General features: G+C 33.4%; 1 long non-coding RNA gene across 1 annotated transcript; it reads left to right on the top strand.

The window, feature by feature from the left end:
• Window positions 1-10,752: 10,752 nt before the first annotated feature.
• Window positions 10,753-13,473, top strand: LOC134264304 (uncharacterized). The gene is made up of 3 exons (XR_009991489.1): window positions 10,753-11,061; window positions 12,292-12,408; window positions 12,698-13,473. It is a non-coding gene; the product is annotated as an uncharacterized LOC134264304 (long non-coding RNA).
• The last annotated feature ends 9,806 nt before the right edge of the window (window positions 13,474-23,279 follow it).

The following is a 23,279-nucleotide window of genomic DNA, read 5'->3' on the forward strand; positions in this document are numbered from 1 at the left end:
AGGGACCCTGTCGCTATTGTCTTTTTCCTTGTAGCGTAATAGGTTTTGCCTGTCATGTTCCGCCATCTCATCAATAGCTGTTTGTACGGTGCGGGCATTGTAGCCTCTTTTGCATAAGTGGGACTTAAGAAGACCACTTTGCTCCTGATATAAGGCAGGGGACGAACAGATGCGTCGAATTCTGGTGGCTAGACCCTTAGGCACTCCCTTAAAAGTTTGTGGGGGATGAGAGCTAGTGGGCATAAGATATAGGTGGGAGTCTGTGGGTTTGGTGTGGAGACTGAATTCGATTTCACCATCAATCAGGGTAGATGTAGTATCTAGGAATACGTTTTTCGAATTAGATACGTCTACTGTAAATTTGATCGACTGATGAAAGGTGTTGGCAAACGTAATGAATGCCTCGAGGTTCTCGCGACAATCCACCCACTTCATCTCTATATCGTCAATAAAACGCAACCAGCTATGAGGCCTAAATGGTGCTTGAAGTAACAAGTTGCGTTCCAGTCTGCCCATGAAGACATTGGCATAAGACGGTGCCATTTTCTTACCCATTGCAGTGCCATTAACTTGCAGGTAATGTTTTCCATTAAACATGAAGTTGTTGAACTTAAGAACATGTTCAAGGAGCTTAGCAAGGGACTCGGTAGAAGGAACTTGTATGGATCTACTATCCCAGACTTCTCTACAGGCTTCGATACCCTCATCGTGCGGAATATTGGTGTACAAAGATGTGACGTCCATAGTCACGAGGAGGGTATGATCTGGGAGGCCAGTAGAGGGCATCTTGTTAATGTAGTCCGTAGTGTCCTTAAGATAGGATGGCAAACTTTCTACGTGTGGACGGAGATGTAAATCAATGAATTCAGAAATTTTCTCCGTGGGGTGTCCAATTGCGCTGACTATGGGGCGACCTGGCATGCCTTCTTTGTGTATTTTAGGAAGCAGATAGAATTGTCCTGGTCTACAGTGAATAGGATTTAAGGTCTCATAGACGTGTAATTAAGTATGTAAGTATCTAGTGTTCAGTAGTTTAGTAGTAGTGCTAGTTGTTTTTGTTTCTCTTTTTCCTTTGTTCTTATGACTTTTTAACTTTTTTCTTTGTCCTGAGGAAGGGACAGGGCGTCCCGAAAATTTGACAATTTTTATTGTTCGTGTCGTTGGTCATTTTTAGTGCTTTATATCTATAAATATATATATATATATATATATATATATATATATATATATATATATATATATATATATATATATATATATATATATATATATATATAAAAGTAAAAATCCAAAAATATCACAAAAAATTTACTGCAAGCGCTTTCGCCATGTTCGGCTCATGAGCCGAACATGGCGAAAGCGCTTGCAGTAAATTCACAAAAAAATTACTGCAAGCGCTTTCGCCATGTTCGGCTCATGAGCCGAACATTGCGAAAGCGCTTGCAGTAAATTTTTTGTGATATTTTTGGATTTTTACTTTTAAATATACCAAAAACTGTACCGATTCTTCATTTTGTTTTGAAATTATTTATTGATCGGTACATGAATCCAAGATGTCACAGACCAGAGCTAAGACGGTAGCGGAATCCAACGGAATTATAGGGATTTTAGAAGAAATCTCGGAGAAAATTTCTACACTTTGTAGTAAGTATGAGAATCTTACCGTTGCAATCAAGGATATGGAGGAACGGAACCGCATATTTCGAGAGGAAGTCCAGGTTTTATTATCTACCAGGAATGCTGACAACGATGGAAATATTATGTCACATGGAAATAACTATGCGACTAATGCGGAAAATATAATTCAACAATGGAGCGAATTAAATCTTGAAAAGGAAGCTTACAAGAAGAGGAGACAACTGAAAGATGTATGGTTTAAACTTCTTAACCAGAGGAAACAGGCATACTGGAATGCTATCAAAAATGAAAATCTTGCCAATACCTACGAAAACTGGAAAAATGAAGAAATAATTATTTTTCCCAGGAAATTTAGGATCAAAACGATCGACTCGGAATCCACCGAGGAAACAGAAATTAGAGCTAATTTAGCACTACAAAGATTTGAGACGGAAATTACATTACTTCGACTGAGAGTTCCTAAATTCAAAAGTCAGTTCGAAAATTGTGATAAAGTTATGACCGAAGAAATACAAAAATGCAGTAATGGCAAAATGGAGGAAAAACTACTGGAATTATGGCTTAAGGATGTGTCAAGAGAGGAGGAGAAATCACAAAAATTCTTGGAATCTAAAAAATGTGGTTAGATTATTACAAAGAAAACTACGGCAATGAAACAACCAAAACACCAAATAAATCAAAACCGGAAAACAGGCCAACCAAGAAAAATTTCAACAGAAAACCGAGAGACAACTTTCCGGAAAGAAAAAACAACAGATTTACCAACTCTAAATCTAGATCAAAGACACCTCAAGAGCGTCACACATCGTATGCAAATGCCGTAAAAAATGGCAATTTACCTAAGCGAATTGCCGATCAGAGAATACCGAATAACCCACGAGGATTCCTCCCAAGAAATCAAAACAATTATGGTCCGACCAAAGGAAGATTCAACAATATGAGAACCGGTCATAATGGCGATAGAGGACAAAATGGCGGCCATCAAAATCAACCATTACAGGATCAAGAGATTAGAGAAAAACGGAACTCGAATCAAAATTCGAACAACAGAAAACATTTTTTAGGACCACGCCAAACTCAAAGAACACGGAAAAAACAAGCAACTTTCCGTTTCAAGAGTCATTAAATAATAAATCGACAGGTCCCAAAATTATTAATCTCTCAAGCAGAGATTTAAATAATATCGAAAAAGAAATATTATTCAGGGGATTAAAATTTACGCCAACACCAAACAGGGACAATGTGGACTTAATTGCAGATACGGATGAATTTTGTTGCAAATTACGTTTAAGAGAATATTTTCAAAATTCTCCATATGATGATGAATCCCTTGTTAGAAACAAAAAAGGATTTAGACCGCCGATAAACAGAGACAAACATTTAGAAGAATTTATAACATGTCTTAAGTCTTCTGCTCACTCTAACAAAGAAGAAACGAGGACAAAAAGTAATATATCTAAATCCCAACAAAATGCAATACAGGATCTACGGAATGATTCATCCATAATCATAAAAGAAGCTGATAAAGGAGGCGCTGTTATTATTATGGACAAACCCCATTATAAGGAAATGGTACTGAACGAATTTCAGAACTGTCGGTTTTATAGAAAATTAACAGCCAGCGAAGATCGTCACACAATGCTCAAGGTTGAGAAATTACCTAAAAAATATGCCGATAATTTAACAAAAAATGAAATTGATTTCTTAACTATTTTTGAATTGAAATCCAGTAATTTCTATGGATTACCAAAAGTCCACAAATCTAAGGAGATCCAGGAAGCTGTGAAAAATTGTGATGACGCATATATAAAAATATCCCAACCTGCTGACCTTAAAATACGTCCGATCATCGCTGGACCTGCATCAAGCACCCAACGACTGAGTAATTTATTGGACATTTTATTGAAACCACTATGCAAATTATTACCCAGCTTCGTAAGAGATGACATGGATTTTCTGAATTATATTCCCCCAAATGTAGACCCAAACACTATTCTTGTCAGTTTTGATGTTACAAGTTTGTACACAAATATCCCACATACTTTGGGACTGGAAGCAGTTAGTTACTGGATAGACAAACATCCGGATATTATAAATGAACGATTCCCAAAAGAATTCATTTTAGAAGGACTGAAGATAGTGTTGGAAAATAACCATTTCCATTTTGACAATGAGTTCTACCTACAAATAAAAGGAACCGCCATGGGGACAAAAGTTGCTCCCTCATACGCAACTTTAGTGATGGGATATTTAGAAGATCAACTATATGGAAAAATACCTGAACTGTTTGATGTCGACTTTGCTAACTACATAAAAAATAATTGGAAACGTTACCTAGACGACTGCTTCATATTTTGGACCAGGAGTGAAGAAGACTTAACTAAATTCCATTCACTTCTAAATAACCTCCATGATTCCATACAATTTACTATAGAAAAAAGTCGTACGGAACTTCCATTTTTAGATCTTCTTATTATAAAGAATGGATCGTGTATAACTACAGACTTGTACTGTAAACCCAACACGCACCAATATTTGGATTTTAGATCGTGCCACCCATCCCACACAAAACGTAATATTCCGTTTAATTTAGCACGGAGAATTTGTACAATTATTACAGATGAAACCCTACGATGTAGACGTTTGGAAGAATTAAAACTATATTTAAGACGACAAAATTATCCATTGGATTTAATAAACATTGGAATAGAAAAGGCATCCGAAATTCCAATAGAGGACCTAAGAAATCCACGCCATATAGACGACACCGATGATGACGGGAAAATAACCTTTGTAGTTACCCATAACCCAAGGAACAGAAACATCCTTATGGACGCTAAAAGATTTTATCCCATTTTAGAACAATCGGAAAACATGAAAAGTTTAGTTCAGCCAAATGATATCATAAACACTCGACGACAAGCACCAAGTCTTAAAAAAACTGTTGACTAAGGCCCGTTTTACAACACAGGAGGGAATTCCAACTATTAAAAAATGCGGAGATCCGAGATGCGGAACATGTACATATTTAGAAGAGGGGAATAAAATCCAACTTAAATCAGGAATGGAAATTCGAACCAACTCATCTATGAACTGTAAATCGGAAAACGTCATCTACTGTGCCATCTGTCCGACGTGTAAGGAATATTATATTGGACAAACGGGAAAATTAAATGCCAGGGTTCGTGTGCACAAGCAACAAATTAAAGACCCTAGTGTGCGTAATACACCGTGTTGTGAACATTTCGCAAAATGTGGCAAAGGAATATTTAAGATTTTCCCTTTTTATAAACTTCCAAATGAAAACGAAAATTTACGTTTGGCAAAAGAAGACTATTTTATCAACCTCTTTAAACCCAAACTTAATCGCAAATGATAATGTAAATTTTATATTTTGAAATTTCATTTGTATAATGTATGAAAGTTAGTGCAAGATTTGTACATTAACAATTACGCCAACTTAACGCTACCTACATCTATTATGACGTCACAATGAACTTTATGCTTTTGACGTTACCAGGTAACCTACCTGACATTTGTTTAACTGCCTGAAGAGCCGAACATAGCGAAAGCGCTTGCAGTAAATTTTTTGTGATATTTTTGGATTTTTACTTTTAAATATACCAAAAACTGTACCGATTCTTCATTTTGTTTTGAAATTATATATATATATATATATATATATATATATATATATATATATATATATATATATATATATATATATATATATATATATATATATATAAGACCAGTGTATTATTTAAGACTATACCTTTCTCAATACACTTTAGTTTTAGACCCCGTGACCTTGACCTTGAAATTTGAATTTCTTTTTTTTTTAAAATAAGACTTAATTTGACCATACATGAATATAGAAAGAAATAGAGCTTTCATATTACACATGTTGATTACCTATGACAAGACTGTTCTAAATACACCATGATTTTTAACCCCATGGCCTTGAAGTTTGATCTACTTTTCAAAAATTCAAATTTGCTCATGACGTTTTAATGAGAAAAGATATGGCTATTATTTTAAACATATGCATTGCTTGTAACAAGACCTTTCTAAAAACACTATATTTTTTATCTTGTGATTATGTCCTTTAGTTTAAACTAATTCTCGTGAATGTTATTTTTTATAACGTATTTTTGAGAATTTGAAATATATCCTCTCTTTATTAAACTTTTTTTTTTTCAACCTTTACAGAAGTTGATATATAGGGCCAATAACGTTTTTCATCTATCTTTATTCGGGTGCTTACTTAATTGCACTTCTGCTTCTTCAGCGTGATGACCTCCTTCTGGAGGTCCAGGACTTTCCTCTCTGTTTTTACCTTCAGGAACTTCTCTTTCATCATCGAGTTGTAAATTTTCCTATTCTTACTTTTCAAGCATTCTTCTGTTGAATTCACATGTTAAATTTTGAATTATACTTCAAAAACATTGAATACAAAACTATTTTTTTTTATTATTATATTTGTCAAATATGTTTTATGTATTACATTAACTGGTTACATAAAAAATTATTGTCTACTTTGTTGATAATTTTTAAATAATTCAATAGATTTGTTCTATTTGCTGAAGAAAAAAAATCACGCGAGTACTGCTTTGTGCTATTTCAATTTATTTTTAAAGCTTTGGGTAATTATTAGCCAATTGAAAAGAAGTTACACAATTAAGGTTGTTTTTATTATCAAAAATATACTAGATCATACTCAAATAGATCTTCAACTGTCTCCATTTACCTACAGATATTATTACATGTCTCAACAATACATATTATAATCAAATTACCGGGGGTAATATAAATAATGTGATTTAACTTCATTTTCTCTTTATTTTTGATGAGAGAGAGAGAGAGAGAGAGAGAGAGAGAGAGAGAGAGAGAGAGAGAGAGAGAAAGAGAGAGAAGTACATTTTGCTAATAAATCTTTCTTTTCTTTTCTCTTATTTCTCTTATGGCCATTGGATGATTTTTTCAGCTTCTTGCCTTCCTTGGATGTTAAATAAAGAATATTAATCTACTTTTTTTTTATTATTCATTAAATGAGTCTTAACAATTTTTGTTTCGAGAATTTAATCTTGAAATTAATACTTTGATTTTGATTATTTTTGTCTATCATGAATGATTAGGAGTTTAAATAATAAACATTCACGGAACATCAACATCATTGTGCATTGTTAAGTTAATTTGCTGTGTCTTTTTTACACTTATTTGAAATAACAAAATTGTTCCTGTTATTGCTGAATTTGGTATTAGAAAAAGGGAACTTATTCCAAGATTTTTATCCAAATTGCCAGCAATTATTTATATTTTTTCTATTTCAGATTTAGCCTGAGTTTTAGATTCCCGTAATGAACTGCATTATTATCTTGTTTGTACTTTTCAACATGTGGATATTAATTAAGGTATGTACATGTTATTCTTGTAATATGTACTGTGGAAAGAAATATATATAATTTCCCTTACGCTACCTACGTCAATAAAGTAAAGCTCCTTTAGTACAGACATGGAGATAGGGAATTCACGGATAGAGCGAAGTTTTTCTTTGTTCACTTAAAAATTCTTAACAAATCTTTGTGAAATTTTACGGTTATAACGAACTCTGATGTAACAAATTTACGGAAATAACGAACTGGTTTTGGGTCCCGTTGGGGTTAAATATAATGAAATTTACATTTTTTAAAACAAATTTTCTAAGATGTTAAAAATTCGAAAAATTAAAGTGACTTTATTTTATGTTAGCATTGGTATATAAATTTTAGTTCATATTAATACCTTGATTTTCAAAGTTATGTTTTATAATATTTGCTCCTGTAACATATTTCGTAGTAATTAATACTTGAAGGAAAACATGCATGCGAATTCGCTAAATGTTGTATACGAATTCGTTATACGGATATAACGAATAACGGATATAGCGAATTAAATTCACAGGTTAGGACTTCACTTAAACCGAGTTTTACTGTAATTGATTGGTCAAAATCATCTAAACGAGAATAACGTGGAATTAGATTTGCTAAATATGTACAAACCATGGATCTCTAGTGATTCTTCGATGCTCCTAAGCTATCCCAGTGCTTTAGCTATTCAAGGTCTGAAACCAGTTATTTGAGCTTCCAAAGCTCTCAGATCTTATGTCTCAGAGCAGTGTTTCTAAACACTCTCTATCAAACTTTTATTTTTTCAATAGGTTTGGAACCTATAGCACCCAAAATGGTATATTTGCAGTATATTGAGACCCTCGATTGAAGCACAATAAAGCCCTTAACTTTAACTCTATCAAAGAAAGATACTCATACATCTCTGTATCCAGGAATGAAAATGAGTGCATAATACATTAGTGGACTACACATTAATGACTTGGACATTAAGCCCTTTAGTCAGTTTACATTGAAATAAAACTAACTAGTCAACATGTTCTTATTTCGAATGCTCTACACAAATACGACCTCATTCTCCTTGGCAAGGTTATTGCCTGATGCCATGGCGTCAGGCTCAACTAAGTATTGTTATTTCCGAGATGCGAAACTAAGAGGTCAGAGTTAGCCACGTAGCACAGTTAAGGTTAAAGTAAGGAGGCATGGCCTAATTTGTACAGGAAATGTTTACTATGACGTCACACATAATAGAAGGTCTTCAAAATACCACAAAATGAAGTTATTTGCTATTTTAAACAGCTGGATAGCTGAATACTACATACAAACTTACTAGTACATGCAGTTTTGTCGTTTGTTAAATTCAATACACTTGTCAATGTGACATCATCTCGCAAAAATGACACAGTTTGAACACAGTGGAGACTGATCAATTCACATTTTGTACAATGAAAAGTGTCTTTTTTTCTCAAAGAAGATATTATTTGCAATTAAATAAAAAGCGTTAACTTGAATGCGATGTCTATTATATTATTTCACTTATAAACTGTCCATATATTCTCCAAACAAGTGATGCCGTCGTGTGTTTGTATGCAGATTAATTGAAAAAGTAATGGAAGGGCCATAATAAATTCATTTATTTTAAGGACATACGCTCAATATATCATGTCAAGTTTTTACACATTAACTCAAGAAGCATTAAGATATTTGAAAGTGCTGCGAACCTCACGAAATCTTGCACATAAATTAATTATAGCTATATATAATGAAGATGACCAGCAAAATATTTAACCTGCCGTCCAACAAATTAAGTTTTAGCAATTAAAAAAGGGAATCAACATAGGTTCGCAGCATATTTCACAAATTATATATAGTATTGAAAAGTATTATAAATAAAACTAAGATTTTTACCTTGTTTATGCCCTTGCAATATTGGAATTTAAAGGTGACCTCTAAACTGCAAGTATAATTGCTAAAGACGTGTGACGTCGCTATCACGTGACAAGTCTAAATAAAAAATCTAAATGTGCCCAACATGTAGATTTAAACCACCTTACATCTTTTGATATCAGTGAAGTCTTAAAAAGAATCGCCCATCGTAATAAAGTATGTAATTTTTCTCTTAAAAATTCGGCGATATTTTTATTTGTAACCTTAATTGTGCTGCGCAGTAAAAATTTGTGCATGCTGATTATCAACGGATTTTGTTACCTGTGTTTCAACATAAAAAAATAACCATATGACTTATACAACTGTACAATACACTTATATTTTTAAACACCCCACTTGAAAAGTGGGAGGGTATATAGTAATCGGTATGTCTGACCGTCCATCTGTTACGCTATGGGGTACCCATTTCTTATCCGCAACTGCTTTCATACCACTGAAGGAAATTTAATGAAACTGTCACAGTCTCTTTATTACATATAGCCATTGTGCACCTCTTATTTTACTTTTTGATCTGACATACATTTGGATTTTCCAGAGCAAAACATGAATACTGCCATTATATTCATATAGGAGGCGGGGGGTATTATTTAGTGAGCTCATTACTCACAGCACCTCTAGTTTTCTTTCAGTTTTTTGCATGATGCTTATTATTCCATACGACTTCCTATACAGTCATGTCCGCTTGACCTTTTTCCTGTGTTTCTGTACTACTGGATAAGTTCACTTGTTTTCTAGATAAGAAGTGCACACACGACACACTCATTTAGCACGAAATGTCACGCATAGTTCTTTCCACCCTTCTTCTGGACTATTCAGTTATATGGAAATGAAAAACGCATGAATTATAATAAAGTCTGCTTTTTATCGGAGTCTAGATCGAGCTTTCGAAGAAAAAATAAATTGGTGATATTATCAAGTATGTTTGAAGTTAAATCATTTAAAGAATTCAAATAAAAACGAAAAGAACAAAAACTTCTGCGAGGTTGAACTGGCCAAATAAAATTCTGATATCATATCTCGCTCACCTCCTCCCCTACAGGCTAACAGAAAATTAGAAAGTGTCCACTCACATTTCAGGATTGAGGAAGTTTATTACTTATTTGCTCTTACAAATCGAAAAATAAACATTCTGATTGATTGATTGTATACTGTTTTACGTCCCGCTCCAGAATATTTTACTGATATGGAGACGTCACCATTGCCGGTGAAGGGCTGCAAATTAAGGCCTATGCTCGGCACTCAGGGCCTTTGAGCAGGGAGGGATCTTTATCGTGCCACACCTGCTGTGACACGGGGCCTTGGTTTATACGGTCTCATCCGAAGGACCGCCCCATTTAGTCGCCTTTTACGACAAGCAAGGGGGTACTGAGGACCTATTCTAACCCGGATCCCCACGGGGGTAAAACATTCTGAGTCCGTGCCTATCGCCATTTATATATCACCGTCAAAGAGCTAAATTCACGAATGGGCTAAATCGGCCTAACGATTTTCGGAAAAAAAGTGAGGGGAAGAAAAAAAAAATAATGGAAATATTATCCTAAGGTATTAAACTTGAATAGTTTACCCCCAAATTTTTATTTGACGACGTCATATTTGTGCAGAAAACGTCTAAACACATGCACTTTGCCACTTTTTATAAAAAAGAGCATTTTTGCGTCTTTGGTTCAAATTGCTGTGGCCATACCCTTTGAACAAAATAAAATTTATCCTATTAAGGTTGTATGAGTGTGAGCATTCTACATAACAAAAATTGGAACGAAAGTTGTAAAAGTTGCATACAAAATAATGTCAGTAAAAGTGTTTATATCATTAAATAATCAATAATATTGTACATTCAAATTTACTTCTTATTTTTTTTCTTATTGAAAATGAGTATTAAAATATCTGCATTGTCATCGAGTACGTCTCGTATTTTTACGACAACTGACCCGTTTCCGATCTCCATAGTAACGACAGCGCCTGGATTTCCCAAAATGACGAACAACGGAAAGTGGGACGTGCCGAGGGCGGCTTTGCCACTCGCAAACGGATTTTTTAAATACAGAAACCAGTCAGAAGCAGAAGTTGATTAGTGTCTATTCAAAAACTGGTAAGAAAAAAGTATCGGATACATGTAACACGCCAAACACGGTTACGGGGGCTCAAAATTACACCTGTGCTGTGACTGTGTGCCAATATTTCGACAGTCTATCAAGACGTGTCGTTTTCATATATCCCAGAGGCTAGACAATGTGTTAGATAAAAGTTTTTGGAATTAGGCTGCACAGAATAAGGCTTAATATCAACGAGAAATCAGCTGTATCAAGATATGCTGAGCGATTCAGTAGTGTTCATAACATATTTTCTTCTAGATATTCTTAGTTATTCCCCGTTGTGAAATAGAAAGTACATAACCCGGCATTTTATATGTAAACAAACTGCTCGGAGATTGCAAAGAAACTAATTTGTAATGTAGGTTGAAGCAAAAGTTTGAAGAAATTTAGATTCAGGTATGGATAGGAGAGATTTTCTGTTGGAAAATATGTCTTTAAAATTGAATAAATATGATTCATAATACTAACTCAAATTGTGTTGAAATCTTCAAACAAAAACCTGTCAATGCTGCATCCACATGTATATTTACACATTGTGATAATTCAGAGAAGGCTATAAAGGATATACACATCTATATATAAAAAAAATAATGATAGGGTTGTGGTGGCTGGGGGGAAATATGTTGGTATGCATAAATTTAACACATTTTTATGGTAAGGTTTTTTTTATTAGATCATTTGATACAAAGCACAAATATTTTGTCATTTACTTTTATAAGTAACATGGAAAGTCAAGAAAATTCAATAAAAGTCAATTCCTAGTGAGGGTCAAATCACATTCGAGGTCATATCAGTATAATTTCAAGAAACTTATAGTCACTGTGTTATTTAATTTAATATACTTAATTCATTACTGATAATTGTACATACAGGTATGATTTTTTTTCCCAGTTAGGGATATGATATCAGTATCAAGGGAGGGCATACTGCTTTGCAGCTGTCTGTTTGCAACTGTATGTCTGTTGGTCAGTCTGTCCACCACCAGTTTCTGTTTATTTTCTTTGCAGAGGTTGCATGTATTGAAATGAAATTTGGTATACAGATTTATCATAAGAACATTTAGGTCCAGGTTTGTTTTGGGTAGGTAAGATCAGGGAATTTTTTTACAGAGTTATTTCCATTCGACTTAGAAAATTTCCAATTATCTGGGGGATGGGCAATGAGTGTTTTACAAACATATCTTAACAAGGATTTGTTAATCTTCAAATATCCTTGTTGTTTCACAGGCAGCAGAATATGTCTACAAATGAAGTTTGGGAAGGAACTTTGTAGACTTCTGGATGTGCTGTAGAGGAGTTCTCATGATAAAGACAAAATATCAGCAACGAGAGGTTTTTTTATGGGTAAAATTTTTTACCTTCATCATGGAATTTGACTAACTCTTGGAAAAACTTTAACCCTTTAACTAATTGAACTGATTTTTAAATTTGACCTACTTTTGAAAAAGTCAAAATCTATAGTGGATAATTTTTGAATGAGAGTGATGCAACTCTTATATGTATTCTTTTGTATTGTACCTGTATATGTTGTACCGGTATTTAGTAGGAGAGTATAACATTTATTATACCATATATCTCTTTTAGTTAAGTTTACCTAAATAAATGAATATATAATTAATTTATTTTATTTTAGCCAGAGCATATGCTACACATATACTACAAATTTTGGCCATCAATGGAGAAAACCACTTCAACCAGTACATATTTACATGTACATGTACTACCATTCTACCAAAGACTCCGATTCATCCAAAAGTAAGAGAGATAACTGGAATTAGGACCGGGGGAAACAAAATGTACCACAATGACAAAGAGTGAGGTGAAAGCAGTAAACATAAGGACAGGTCCTACAACCTTTTTGGATTTTTGTCTACCAATGACAGTGTGATGGAACTTGGTTGAAATATAAGATATTATTATGTTCCTGTACTTTTTCATGCATTGATATACTGTCTTGTGAAATTATGGGAAAAAAATGTCACACAGGTTCATGGTTTTCTAGATACTCTTCCATTATTTAAACTAGTCAAGTTTTGTCTGAGCTCATAAAACAACAGTCTGAGCTCATAATACAACATAAAGTTATTGTTTTATATGCTTGTGATAAAAGTTCAGGTATAATATAATTTCATAAAATTTGTACAATATTCATTTCAATACATATTGTATAATTTGGAAATGTTATTGGAATAGTTTTATTATTAAACATGAAAATTTAGCAGAGAAAAGATGTTCAGAGGAAATTTTGGCTGAATATTTTCTCAATAGCTCCACTCTTTTTTCTGAAACTTGGACTCATTGATTGATTGTTATCGTATTACATGTAAAACCTATGCATTTTTTGTTTCCAGTACTCTGCATGTAGTAACATGTATTTGACAAGGATTCATATTTCTCATATCTGATTGTTAGTCAATGGACAATAATAACTGGCATTGTAAGGTCTTATACTGTGAAACATTAACTTTATTTATTTTTTATTTTACAAATGAAAGTTGTTCAAGTATTTATAGATCATAAAATTGTGCCATGCTCATTTTTTATTTAGATTGTTTTTATTGAAATGTAACTGATTTTAGAGAAGTCGTAAGCATGAAAATTTTGCAGAGAAAAGTTGATCAGAGGAAATTCGGGCTAAATATTTTCAAAATGGCTCCACTCTTTTTTCTGAAACTTGGACACAATAATTAATTGTTTTTTTAGTTCATGTAATATCTATGCATTTTTTATTTCCATTACTCTGCATATTGTAAAATATGTGATAAAAATTCATATATTTCTCATATTTTATTGTTTTGAATCATTGGACAGTATAGACGACTACGGAGGACATTTAATGAAACAACTTTTTTTAATTTAACAAATGAATATTTTTAAGGTAATATATAGTTCATAGATTATTGTACCATGTCCATTTTCCATTTTAGCTGTTTTTATTGAATTATAATTGAAGACAAATTTAGAGCAGTCGTAAAAACAAGAATTTTGCAGAGAAAAGCTGTTCAGAGGAAATTCGGGTTAAACATTTTCAAAACGGCTCCACTCTTTTTCTGAAATTTGGACAAATTGATTGATTGTTGTTATATTTTATAAAACTAAATTGTTTTTTTCTGTTTCCATTACTCTGTCTATGTTTTATAATTTGATTAAGATCCACAACTTATGTATTTTGGTCAGAAAAATTAGACGTCATAGGTGGCGCCGCAAGCACAGTTTAGAATATGTTAAAAAAAATTCTTTTTTGTTTTAAATTTTAGAACAGATGTTCCTTGTTTAATAAAAATTAACATTTCAAAATTTTACATAATCATTGACTTATTTTTTTAAACTGGTGTGTGTACTATATTTTTAAGGAAAATATCACACAGAGTTACCTCCCTTAGTTTGGCAACCACTAGGGGGCAAACGGCTACACTCTTTTTCTTTATATTATAATCATGCATTGCTTATACATGTGTGTATCCATTAATACCAAAATCATTTGTTTTCCATTACTTTGATTTCACACTCGTAGTACCTTAAAAAGGAAATTAAAAAAAATGAAGAAATATATCGTTATTTATTTTTTTGTTAAAATGGTGTGGCCACATTGAAATTTATACTTTTTGTTTGATTCAAATCTCTTCGCATAGACCATAAAAGTTGGAATAATGACAGGGGTTTAGGCCTATATACCCACATTAATTGAAAAGAAAGAAGATTCAATATTGTTTTTGTAAATTTATTAATTTTTAAATGTAAATGTTCCATTTATTATAAGTTATTTTGTGTTGTGTTGCAAAAAAGTACGAAAATGTCTCGGAGTCTCTATAAGCATGATGCATGAAGATGCAATAATGTCGACTTGTCGCGCCTCATTCCTAACCCAAGACTTTTTAGTCACGCACAGCTGATCTAGGTTTAACTTATCATTGATTATGCTGAATGTTTAAAAAAAAAGTGTACTATTCCCCCAATCTTATTTATTTTACATACAATGTATGTATGTTTTTTCACCCGATCCCGTCTCGTCGTCTCCATGGTCACTATGTAATCAAAGGGAGATCACCCGAGAAACTTTATTTTCTCCTGAGTGAAGTAGTCGGAATAAAGCTTAGAATATATTTTCAACATAAACAATTAATCGGAAGCAACTACCAGGATGTATATTTAAATTGAAAATTATTGTTTTACCCCTTTACAAAACACAAATTGTGTTTGTTATGAAGTCGACTGGCATCACAAATGTCATAAAAGATAAAAATGATTTATGTTTGGCGGAGTTAAAAGCCATGTGGCCCTATCCAAAACCAACATGCATTTCAAAACTGCTGTTTGCATTTCAAGAAGACCGATTAATTTTAAAATATTTATTATTTAAAATATTTTACGATCCGAGACTTTATAACATATGTAACGAAGTATTGAACCTAGAAAATTCGAGATGAAAAATAAAATATTGATTCAGAAATAAACAATTTGAAAAATATATTGATTTTAGATCGTGTTTAATTTTTGTGATAGGCCTTTATTAGACTGATACAAAAGAATAACTTACTACATGTACTGAGATTGTGACAGCTCTTTATGGTTGCAAGGAAGTAAGTTTCCAGTATCGCCTTCATGCCAAAGAAAAAAAGTCAAAGGGAGACTACTTGCTATCTCTTTTTATTTTGAGTTACTCCTCTCTTGATGAAAATGTAACCTGTTCAACCTCAGGTCTAAGGGGAAAAGACCAACCAAGATTAGCATGCTTGTTTATAGCAATGTAGATTCTTAAGGGAGGTAGAGCCTCGACATAAAATGAGAAGCTAAGAGAGAGAGAGAGATGTCTAGGGGTAATGCCGATATCACCACAATATCATTTTAAATGTATGACAAGTAATTATCTATGGTTGACAAATAGCAATGCAGATAACGTTAGTACCTGTTTATTTATAAGACAATAATATAATTATGTAATGTATATGCCAAAACATAATAAAAAGAAATTAATTGTCTTTCATTTTTTTTTTAAAAATCTGTATGATAAAAAAAAAATGAAGAACAACTGATGTTTCGTGAATTGGTCATTGAATTAATTCATTGTATATGTCCCAAATGTTTTATCATTAAATGATTTAACAGATAAATTTACCTGGCTGTAAGAGATGAAGGCGATGTCTGTTGTATAGAATATAGCTTCATAGATAGCATAGACATTGGAAACAAATTGAAAATGGGGGGGGAGGCTAATTGAAAGTGGGGGACTAAACCACCAAAAATAGGTAAGCCCCAATTTTCAATGCTTATATAATGTCTATCTTTTGCAAAAATATGGGACTGCGTCTAACGCAGCCCCCCCCCCCCTCTCCCGGTTCCAATGCATCTGGATAGGGCGGTTGTCTCTAATTCATTCAACATGGTATCTGGGGGAGGGATTGGTATGGTAATATGTCACTTGACATGTGGTCTAGAACCATATGCTGGAGCTGTAATATTTTTTGTACACTTTGCATTTATTATGTTATTATGCTGTCCGTCCTCACGGTGTGCAACATAGTCAGCAGAAATCATAATGGACATTATCCAAGTCATTATGATCGTTAGAATGTTCATACCGATGATGCAGGCTTATTTTGTCATTGCGCATGCCTTGATAAAATAATTCTTTATTGATAAAACATTTATAAATGTCATGAATAAATTAAAAATTTTCATCAAAGTTGTTGCATGAACTGCTCCCCAAGAACAAACCTTATTAAGTGTCCGGATATGAATCACGGTGCCAAAATGTTTCATACATATATATATATTACAGATGAATTACAGTTTCAAATGCACAACGATTTTTTTCACTCCGCATATATTTTGATAGAACATCGGCATTGTCACATGACAAAGATTGATGATATAAGCACGTGAAGTTAATTTCGTATAAGCGTCAGAACCATGGAGAAGGGGGGGGGGGCTTAAAGCTCCCCTTTTTTGCCAAAAAACTTCATAAAGGCATTGAACATTGAGGCGCAGCTTTAACACCCACCCCCCATTTCAGAACGCACATGTTCATATGTACATATACTGCTCTGTGTGCGTAAGATAGCCGTCAATCGCGGTGACAAAGCATCGATTTTGAACGTGGGGGGCCAGCAAGAGATTTTTTTCCGAAAAAGTTGACAAGCAAAATGGAAAATTGCCAAAACTCAAAAATCCTATTTCGTGGAGGAAGGGGGGGGGAGTAAAAGCAATTTTTTTCAATGCCAATTTTCTTTCTTTTTTTTTTTTTTTGCATACATTACTACATTTCCTTGACATCACTTTACTTCAATAACCAGTGGGGGGTGGGGGAGGCAACCAGCCTTTCAATGATCATTTTCAATAGTAAAGGTAATATTGGGGGGAAAGTGGAGGGGCAGGACTCCCCCCTGCCCCCACCCCACCCCAGTTGCTACGTTTCTGAATCGTCACTATTTTTCGTGTATTACATGTAAAAACAATGTACATTTCAAATGTTCAGGAAATGCCATAAATTATGGAAAAGCAGCGAAATCTTTAAATGACAATATAATAAATGGTGATTTAACTTCAAACATATTCATTTTTGATTAAACATTTTTCTTAGCACTTGACTATTCTCTAACAGTTTGTATACAGTAGGACTATATAATAACACATTTAAGGATATTAAAATCCGTTTTCATGGCTACTATAGTATATATTTTACTACAAGAAATTCAGTTTTACTCAGATTTTTTTCTTTGATAGATTGACACTTTTGTTTCTGTTCAGCTTAATCTGTCCCTTATTTTTCATTAAAAGGTGTTACATGTATCCACGATTTTTCCAGTCAAGCGTTATATATAAAGTTTACAAATAAATTTAAAAAAAAAACAATCCATTTTCTTTAAAAATATTTCTTGAAAAATCAGAGAAATATTTTCCTAAAATTTTGAAGAATGGCCTATACTGGTGATTTTTATTCCATTACCGTACATGTGTTATTTTTATACAAAACGTCAACGTTACGATGTTGAAGCATATAACGTCAACGTAATGACGTGACAGCAATAATTAAGAAAACAATACTAAATTAAACGGTTGCTAAAAAAAAAAACCCAGAAAAGATATTCTTTAAAAATAAAATGTTTTACAACATACTAATCTTAGAGTATAATTTCAGAAAGTTTAATTTATTTTGATGACTAGGCTTGAATAGATGACTGCTCATTGGTCTTGAGTGCAAAGTATTTATAGCTCTCCAGTAGTACAGGCACCTCCATTAAACAAACGAAAAACAGAAAAAAACTATTTTTTACAAGAAGACTCTGTCCAGACTGAGCCTCTAGTGGTTTGTACTTTCATAACAAATGAGAAAAAAGTAGCAGTTGGGACTTGAAACTTTAGAACAGCAATTAGAATAATGGTTCTTGATTAAGTCTCTTTTTGTGGTAATATATTGCAAAATAGACTACAACTGTGGGAGTAGCTTTTATTAAAATTTTACAGTATATTCAATTATAGTTACCATGGCAACATCATTCATCAAAATAAAAAAAAACCAATACAACACAATTATGTATCTCAGTGTAGTCTACTAACATGCCACATTATATTATTATCAGACTAAAACTGTATTTGGAATAGCATTTTGGGAGTATTTTACTGACATTTTTATATATAGCGACTACGGCAACAATTATCATCAAAATCCAAAAACTGATATATAGAATTATGTTTCTTAGTGTAGTCTACTTGTGTGCAAAGCTAATTGAAATCAAAAGTTGAGTGTATGAGGAATAGAATTTTTTAAATATTTCACCGAAATTTCTTTGTTTAGTAACCAGAGCAACACTTTTCATAGAAATCAAAACCCAATACACAGAATCATGTATCTTAGTTTAGTCTCCTCATGTACAAAGCTAATTGAGATCAGACAAAAATTGCCGGAGGAGTAGCATTTTGAATGTATTTCTAAAAAAAAAACATTTTTAGTAGCCACGACAATACCGTTCATCGAAATCAGAAACCGATATACAGAATTATGTATAATAGTGTAGTCTATGTGTTGGCTAAGTTATATTGAACTCAGACAAAAACTATAGGAGGAGTACTGGTAGCATTTTGATTTTTGAAAACTTGTTTACAGATAGACAGACGGACGGACTCCGGACGCATTACCATCGCATAAGATCTTCTGGTATTTGACTGGTTGAGCTAATAATCAGTTAAATTTCTTTTTTCATGCCGCAACTGCTAAGACATGGGTCTTAGCTCTATACGTTGTCATCTAGGTGTTCCACTGTTGGACTCAAACCCGCAAAGTTTGAATAAAATCTATGCCACGCAACTCTAGAGCGAAAGTTGAAACTAGTTCACCATTAGATATTAGACTGAATACGTCGACATTTTATTAATGATTGTTTTTAGAAAAGATGACAAAGATATTTTCTGAATTAAGTGTTCACGTACAAGTATACATGCATACAAATTAATTTTTTTTATATAAATTATGCTTCCTGTCAATTTGTCTCTATAAAGCACATTCCCTACTATTCTCGCACAGTGTTCTAAGGATTTTTAAAGCGTAAGCATATTCTGCCTAAATAGTGCACGGATTCCATTTCTGAAGATAATCCGACAACGCCCACACCGGGGAGCGAATTCACGACCTTGAGATTGTCAGTCCAACGCGCTATCGATTACACCAGAGACGCCGTTATCTATAGTATTGTACTATAATATATATATACACTCACGTGCCAAAAGTATGTCAATTTTTTCACAAAATGACCGCCATAGTTTTTGTTTACTACGTGAATAAAAATGATGCATTTACCTTATTTCTTCGTATTTTGACTTAATATTTTGTGATGAAGCCTTTGGATGCGATCACTTTCCGACATCGTTTCGGTAGACTGGAGTAGAGAGGCCTGAGGTAAGTTTTTGACAGATTGTTCCAAGCATACTGTAGTTCGTGTTTCAAGTCGTCGATGGTACAGATGTGGAAAATTTGACGTTTAACATGATTTTTCAAAACAAGCCAGACATTTTCAATTAGGTTTAAATCAGGGGATTGCGGGGGCCAAAAAAAATGGTAGAATGCCATTCCTATGTTTCCAGTCTTCCGTCTCTCGTGAGCGATGAACAGGGCAATTGTCATCCATGAAATGCCAGGGTGAATTTGCAAAATATTTTACTATCACGGGCCATAAATGTTCATCTAACACACTAATGTACTTCTGCGAGTTCATATTACCATCAACAAATGCCAATATTCCAGCTCCATGGTATGTTATTGTCCCCCACACCATTAACTTCAAGCAGCGTGTTTGCCCTTGTCCAAGATACCCCAGGCAATAGCCTCTCCATTTCTCCGATGTTTTCCTCCAAACTTTAACTTTACCATCTGGTTTTACAACTATCGTCATTTCATCACTGAAAATAACATTCTTCCATTGTTGGTCAACTTTCCAAGTTAATTTTCCCCTACAATACTAAAGTCGTTTCTTCCTGTTCACTTCACAGACCCCCAATTTTTTTGCCACAGTCCTTCTCCAATACTGCTGACGATGAAGCTCGCGCTGAATAGTTCTCTTAGATACAGAATTTGGCACTGATCTGTTGTATTCATCGGTTATTTCCGTTAAAGTTTTTCTTCTGTCTTTTTTTACGATTCTGGAGAGCGCCTTGTGGTCGCGAACTGTCATGGATGGGGTCGTCCACGTCGAGGTTTATTTTCAACGTCTTCCCGCTCACGAAATCGCTTTAAGAATCGACAAATTGTCGAGGAATTCAAATTCAGTAATTTGGCCACTTTAACCGCTTTTAATCCACTTTCTATTAGGGATATTACGGTCTTCTTTTCATCAATAGTAAGTTCTCGTCCCCTTCGTCCCATGCTTGTTGTTTACATTGACAATGGGAAAATAGCAGAAGTTATGACTACTTCCGGTTTACAAAGGCATAACATAATATACAGCAGCTTAATGGTGACATAAGTAAGTCAAAATTCGTGAGTGAAAATAAATTTTTATTGAAAAAAAATTATTGATTTAATTTATTTATTGCGGCCATCTTGAAAAAAATGAATACTTTTGGCACGTGAGTGTACTTAGTTTCAAATATTTCACACTTAAGATGAAAAATAAATAAAATAATTCTTCTAAATTATTTTAATGCAATCCCCCCACCCCCCCCAAAAAAAAAAAAAAAAAAAAAAACAGACAAACAAACAAAACAAACAAAAAGAAAAAAGAAAAAAAAACTCAGCTGCTATCTCAACATTATTCCTAAATCATGGAACATTCAAAATTAAAGAAAAATATTATAACGTACATGTTGAACAGAGTGACGTCATAATAGAGTAAACGAATACAACAGGTGATGAAACATTGGGAATAGAGAAAATACTGCCCATTTTATAAGTGCACTCCCCTCCGCCCCATTACCGTTTGTCAAACCTTGACTACTATTAATGCATAGTGCATACAAAGTACAACACTATACTGTAAACCAAGTATTATACGCGTGCGATAAATATCCGCGAGTTCCCCGAGTAACCTCTGCTCGCGGATATTTATCGTCGCGAACCAGTTGTTCATTATATTCCCATATCATGATTTATTTAGAGTTATTTGCCCGTTTTTCAATACCGATCCCGACGGTTCAACAAGTAATCACGGAAGAACATTACTGTTAGGTACAAGAAGCAGTTGAAATTTAATTACAAACATTCAGAAAAAATAAAAACGAATGGCAAATCTAAAACTGTTTGTCTAAAAATGATTAAATGTCAATAATCATTTCAGCTTGTGTTATTATTGTTCATTTATTGTTACAGACGAGTTAGAGATAGCCTGGTTAATTACGGCTAATTATGGCCCAGTCCTGCTCTGTTCAAACCATTTATAATAATTGCCCCTTGGCCGTGTAGATCTTAGAAAGCGTCGATTTAATTACCCAATTAGCATGAGACACTTTTACAATTGAGAGTTTTAAATCGACTTTAATCTCCTAGATTTTTCCCCGATTTTCGTTTGAGCGTTGTGAAAATGCGTATGAAGTATATTCATGGTAAACATTTTATATACTTTAGGGGCGGATATAAGATTTTAAATGGACGCAATGCACAGAATGTTTTGAATAATGCGTAAGCAGACCTCACGCTACCATTTTACCTAGTTTATGGGCGGATATAAATTTTTTATTTGATTCAAAAATACTCGTGGAAATTAAAAAAAATGTGACCACTCGTTCGCGGAAATAAATCGTCGCGGATAAGTTCTCTGGCGGTCAGTCGCGAATAAGAAATGACGCGTATAATAATTGGTTTACAGTAATATGAAAACTGATATACCACTCTTATAATTGACTTTAATGCCATAAAAAGAAACAAAAAAGAGACATAAAAGAAAAAAAAAGAAACAGTATTTGGTTTCTGTTTTATATTTATTTTAAATAATTCTTAAAAATTGATTATATAAATATATTGATTATATTTTAAATAAATCTTCTCCGATTTTAATGGGCATCTGCCGTTCTGTTCATGCGTGAATCGTTTAATATAGGCGGTCACGTGACCTCATCTTTAGCGTTCTGTCATAAAGATTAAAGATTTTTCTGAGTTTTATTAATCTTTCCATGCGAGTTAATTTTTATAACAAGAACAGTTCATTTGTCAGTAATGATCAAATCTCGGCAACAGAATGGATGGATTAAAATATCCTTTCCAGAAATAATCATGGTGGCAATCAAACCAAATCTTCTGTCTCGGGAGAGACCTTTATTCAAGGTGGATAGAGAATGGGTGCCTCCTTATTACCACATCTAATATGTTTACAATCTAAAGTAAAAGATATCTTAAGTATTAATAATTACATTATTGTTGTTATATTCAACAACCAATTTTTCAAAGTATAAAAAGAAGGTTTTTGAATGCAATTGCTTAATTAAAAACATATTGATAAATCCTATCATGGATAGAATTTATAGAAAGTCAAGTGTCTTAATGAACTGTGTACAAATTATTATACGCTAATTTTAAAGAATTTCTAAGATAAACCATAAATTGTACAGTTGTTTGTTGAACAAGTACGACTGAGGCAACCATTTTTCGACACAAGTGACCTATAAAGTGACGTCTTTTTCACATTGTGACGTCACAAATAAGGATCAAAACTTTATTCAGCATATGATTTTTATAGAACTTTCGTATGGCTATGTATGTTCCATTTTTTCCCTAATCTGTATTGTAGATT

Source organism: Saccostrea cucullata, unplaced genomic scaffold (assembly GCF_032062105.1).
Source record: "Saccostrea cucullata isolate Sc308-1 unplaced genomic scaffold, CSIRO_AGI_Scuc_v1 ctg1239, whole genome shotgun sequence".
NCBI classification, from domain to species: Eukaryota; Metazoa; Mollusca; class Bivalvia; order Ostreida; family Ostreidae; genus Saccostrea; species Saccostrea cuccullata.